This window comes from Aquarana catesbeiana, linkage group LG09, assembly GCF_042186555.1.
Source record: "Aquarana catesbeiana isolate 2022-GZ linkage group LG09, ASM4218655v1, whole genome shotgun sequence".
Taxonomy (NCBI): Eukaryota; Metazoa; Chordata; class Amphibia; order Anura; family Ranidae; genus Aquarana; species Aquarana catesbeiana.
Genome location: NC_133332.1, coordinates 215400798 through 215406418, shown reverse-complemented (window position 1 = coordinate 215406418; position 5621 = coordinate 215400798). Strand labels below are relative to the sequence as shown.

Below are 5621 nucleotides of genomic sequence, written 5' to 3'. Positions count from 1 at the left end.
CATTAGCCCTCTACCTTTCTGCAGCTTCTGCAGAAGCTTTTCGACAATACATTGCCCAAACATAATCACCTCTAAAAAAAGTACCTGAGATGTTGGTGGTAAACATCCTGCTAAGCACAGGGGGAACCGAACCAAATCCTCCAAAATCTGCCTCATATCCAAAAGTTGCCAAGAGTGTAAATGTAGACATTAAGCTTTAAGGTTAATCAAAAATATCTTATTGTAAAGGGAAAGGTAGAACAAGGGGGAGTATGGAAGAAGGAGAGAGGGAGGAAAAGGGGGGGGGGGAAGGATGGAGGATGAAGGGGGTAAGGGTTGGGGGGGACCCCCACACCCCTTCCTTACCCCCAACCTCCCCCTCCTTTCCTCCCTCCCTCCCTCTTCCATACTTCCCCTCCCCCTTGTTATACTTTTCCCTTTAGAATGTGATATTTTTGATTAACCTTAAAGCTTAAGGTCTACATTTACACTCTTGGCAACTTTTGGATATGAGGTAGCTTTTGAAGGACTGGGTTTGGTTCCCCCCGGCCCTAGCAGGCGTTTACCACCAACATCTCAGACACTTTTTTTTACAGGTGATTATGTTTGATCGATGTATTGTCGATCGACATTAAGTAATTGATTATGTTGTGAAGTTTTGAGGCTGGTAGGCTTTTGAGGCTTGTGTTGGACCGGCAATGAGGGGAGGTTGGAGGCCGGTATGTTTTTGAGGCGTGTGTTGGACTGGCTATGAGAGAAGGTTGGAGGCCGGTATGTTTTTGAGGCGTGTGGGGGAACCAGCTATGACGGAAGGTTGGAGGCTGGCATGTTTTTGAGGCGTGTGTTGGACCAGCTATGAGGGGGGGTTGGAGGCCGGTATGTTTTTGAGGCGAGTGTTTGACCGGCTATGAGGGGTGGTTGAAGGCCGATATGTTTTTGAGGTGCGTGTTGGACCGGCTTTGAGGGGAGGTTGGAGGCCGGTATGTTTTTGAGGCGTGTGTTGGACCGGCAATGAGGGGAGGTTGGAGGCCGGTATGTTTTTGAGGCGTGTGTTGGACTGGCTATGAGAGAAGGTTGGAGGCCGGTATGTTTTTAAGGCGTGTGTTGGAACCAGCTATGACGGAAGGTTGGAGGCTGGCATGTTTTTGAGGTGTGTGTTGGACCAGCTATGAGGGGGGGTTGGAGGCCGGTATGTTTTTGAGGCGAGTGTTTGACCGGCTATGAGGGGTGATTGAAGGCCGATATGTTTTTGAGGCGCGTGTTGGACCGGCTTTGAGGGGAGATTGGAGGCCGGTATTTTTTTGAGGCGTGTGTTGGACCGGCTATGAGGGGAGGTTTAAGGCTGGTATGTTTTTGAGGCGTGTGTTGGACCGGCTATGAAGGGAGGTTGGAACTCCTTTTGTCTTCAGAGGTGGGAGGAGTCTTTCCAGCTTTCTTTAGGCTTTCTCTGCTGGAGAAATGAGAACTCTTCCTGCCAGTGAGGTCCTATATGGAGAAGTCCAAGGCCTCACTCACACGGGGTGTATGAATCTGTACCCTGTGTTGGGGCTGTGTTTACCCCAAAAAGGACATCCATGTGGGTGCAGTTGCGCAGACGCACCCTGGGTGTGTTCGGGGCCATGCACCAGCACCCACACAGATGTCACATCGGGTACAACCGCTGCACCCCAGTGGACAGCAATGGGAGTGCCTACATGGGATGCTGGGAACACCTGTGCATCCCCATTCCGATAAACACGGCCCTCCCATGGGGTACGGATTCATACCCTCCATGTGAATAAGGCCCAGGGCTTTTATTCAGCAAGAACGCGGGGGAACACAGTTCCAGCACCTCCAGCACTGAATCTATGTAATAGCATGGGGTGTGCTGGAGGGTCTATTGATGTTGTCTGCTGGGGGATCTATTGTCACTGGTGGGGATCTGATTTTTTGTGAGGGTATTGTTGCTGATGGGGAATCTATTGTTTCTGGGGGGTGGTCTTATGTTGCTGGCTGCTGAGAGATCTGTTGTTGCTGCTGGGGGGGTCTAATGTTGTTTGGGTGGATATTTTGTTACTGGGTGTGATATTTTGTTGTGGGTGGTTCACTGTTGCTGCAGGGAATCTATTGTTGTTGGGGTGGAGTCCATTGTTGCTGGGGGAGTCTATTGTTGTGTGGAGATCTATTGCTGGGATTCTATTGTTGCTGGCTGCAGGGGATCTATTTTACTGCTTTTCTATTTATCATTACCATGTTCCATACAAATGATTTAGCACCACAAAATGATATTTGATTCTGTATTCTTTTAAAAGGGGCAGTACTGGTAGGTGGGTAGGGGGTGGAATCAAGGGACGGTGGTCAGAGGTGGGTAAGGGGCAGAGACAAGGGGTGACTCAGACGGGGGGAGTTCCTGCACCTATTCTCCGAGAAAAAAAGCCCTGATAAGACCTAAGTGTGAATGGAATAATTAGCTCCATTGTGTTGCTAATTTGGGGACCACTATACCCCTCTTTATTGTTATTTGGGTGCATTTTATTATAGGAGTGTTATAAACTGTAGATTACGATAAGTTTGTATATGTTGTGGAGGTGTGTGTTATTCTTTGGGTGTGTTTTGGAGTGTTATATACTGTATATAGATTGTAGTTAATGATAAGTTTGGATTTCTTCTAGAGGCGCTTTGAGTGGACATAACTGATGTACTCTGCTCAGCGGGGACGGGCCTTAGAGAACAGCGGCCGCATATGGGCAGAACAGAGGCTTAAGGGTTAGCTTTGCAGCACTGGGGTCCATGGTTCAAATACTGACCAGGACACTATCTGCATAAAGTTTGCATGTTCTCCCTGTGCTTGTGCGGGGACGGGCCTTAGAGAACAGAAGCCGCATATGGCAGCACAGAGGCTTAGGGGTTAGCCTTGCAGCACTGGGGTCCATGGTTCAAATCCTGACCAGGACGCTATCTGCATAGAGTTTGCATGTTCTCCCTGTGCTTGCGTGGGTTTCCTCCCACACTACAAAGACATGCTACCTTGCGTTGGTGGTGCAGTGGTGAGCATAGCTGCCTTTCAAGCAGCTGACCTGGGTTCCATTCCCGGCCAACGCCATCTGTAATACTTGGAGTCCTCGGAGAGAAAAGCGCTATACAAGGTCAATGCGGAGCATACTGTATATTAGCGGTGGAATAAAGAATGAAGTGAATGTGTGGAATGTTTGAGGAAGAAAATGTTACCCCAGAATCTATAGAAGGTGAACCCATCAACAGATAAAAGACGCTTAAGCTGCGTTCACACCTAGGCATTCTGGATCGCGGGTGGAATTATTGCGATTCCCAAATTGCCGCATGTTTGTGATCCTGTTAGTTTCAATAGCACCCCAATCATGGGACAGTATTGTCACCTGACAAATCGCGCAAACAAAATTGCGGGATGCCTGTTTCCCAAAAGCAGTCCTGCAATTTGTCAGGTGACAATTGCGGCAAAACACGCCTTGACTGGGGTGATATTGAAAGTAAAGGGAACGCAAGCGTGTGCTGTGTTTTGCGGCAATTCGGGAATCCGGAACACCTAGGTGTGAACAGAGCCTTGCCTTGTCTATCATACGACAAGAACTTCCTGCACAGACGTCCCCCCAGCAGGAATATTACACCCATACTCCCCCCAGCAGGAATATTACATCCGATACTCCCCCCAGCAGGAATAATACACCCATACTCCCCCCAGCAGGAATATTACACCAATACTCCCACCCAGCAGGAATATTACACCCATACCCCCCCCCCCCATCAGGAATATTACACCCATACCCCCCCCCATTAGGAATATTACACTCACACACACCTCTAGATCTGGGTATATACGGTGGATAGGGTTGCTACTTGTACGGGAATGACCTGGACAGCCCGGGTTTTGACAGCTGTGCTCTAGACCAGTCCCAGGCTCCAGATCACCAGCAACCCCCGTCCTCTGCTCTACTGACACCATCCACTGCCCTACTGACACCGTCCTCTGCTCTACTGACACCGTCCATGGCCCTACTGACACCGTCCACGGCTCTACTGACACCGTCCACTGCCCTACTGACAATGTCCACAGACCTACTGACACCGTCCACTGCTCTACTGACACCTGTCCTCTGCTCTACTGACACCGTCTACTGCACTACTGACACCTGTCCTCTGCTCTACTGATACCATCTTCTGCCCTACTGACACCATCCACTGCCCTACTGACACCGTCCTCTGCTCTACTGACATCGTCCTCTGCTCTACTGACACCTGTCCTCTGTTCTACTGACACCGTCCACTGCTCTACTGACACCGTCCTCTGCCCTACTGACACCGTTTACTGCCCTACTGACACTGTCCTCTGTTCTACTGACACCGTCCACTGCTCTACTGACCCCAATCCACTGGTCTACTGACACCGTCCACTGCTCTACTGACACCGTCCACTGTCCTACTGACACTGTCCTCTGCCCTACTGACACCGTCTACTGACACCGCGCATTGCTCTACTGACGCCGTCCACAGCCCTACTGACACCGTCCACGGCTCTACTGACACCGTCCACTGCCCTACTGACAACGTCCACAGCCCTACTGACACCGTCCACTGCTCTACTGACACCTGTTCTCTGCTCTACTGACACCGTCCACTGCACTACTGACACCTGTCCTCTGCTCTACTGATACTGCCTTCTGCCCTACTGACACCATCCACTGCTCTACTGACACCTGTCCTCTGCTCTACTGACACCGTCCACTGCTCTACTAACACCTGTCCTCTGTTCTACTGACAGAGTCCACTGCTCTACTGACACCGTCCTCTGCCCTACTGACACATTTACTGCTCTACTGACACCGTCCTCTGTTCTACTGACACCGTCCACTGCTCTACTGACACCATCCACTGGTCTACTGACACCGTCCACTGCTCTACTGACACCGTCCACTGTCCTACTGACACCGTCCTCTGCCCTACTGACACCGTCCACTGCCCTACTGACAACGTCTACTGACACCGTGCATTGCTCTACTGACACTGTCCACTGCCCTACTGACACCGTCCACTACCCTACTGACACCATCCACTGCTCTACTGACACCGTCCTCTGCTCTACTGATGCCATCCACTGATCTTCTGACACCGTCCACTGCTCTACTGGCTGACAATATCAGCAGTATTTTAACTGACATTTCTTTTATTAATCGAATCATATTTTATGGGTACTGACACCGTCCACTGCCCTACTGACAATGTCCACAGACCTACTGACACCGTCCACTGCTCTACTGACACCTGTCCTCTGCTCTACTGACACCGTCCACTGCACTACTGACACCTGTCCTCTGCTCTACTGATACCATCTTCTGCCCTACTGACACCATCCACTGCCCTACTGACACCGTCCTCTGCTCTACTGACATCGTCCACTGCTCTACTGACACCTGTCCTCTGTTCTACTGACACCGTCCACTGCTCTACTGACACCGTCCTCTGCCCTACTGACACCGTTTACTGCCCTACTGACACCGTCCTCTGTTCTACTGACACCGTCCACTGCTTTACTGACCCCAATCCACTGGTCTACTGACACCGTCCACTGCTCTACTGACACCGTCCACTGTCCTACTGACACTGTCCTCTGCCCTACTGACACCGTCCAC

The 5621-nt window shown here is 50.7% G+C and overlaps 1 non-coding gene across 1 annotated transcript; it reads left to right on the top strand.

The window, feature by feature from the left end:
* The first annotated feature begins 2988 nt into the window (after positions 1-2988).
* On the top strand, positions 2989-3060 carry TRNAE-UUC (transfer RNA glutamic acid (anticodon UUC)). Its single transcript has one exon. It is a non-coding gene; the product is annotated as a tRNA-Glu (tRNA).
* Positions 3061-5621: the final 2561 nt, after the last annotated feature.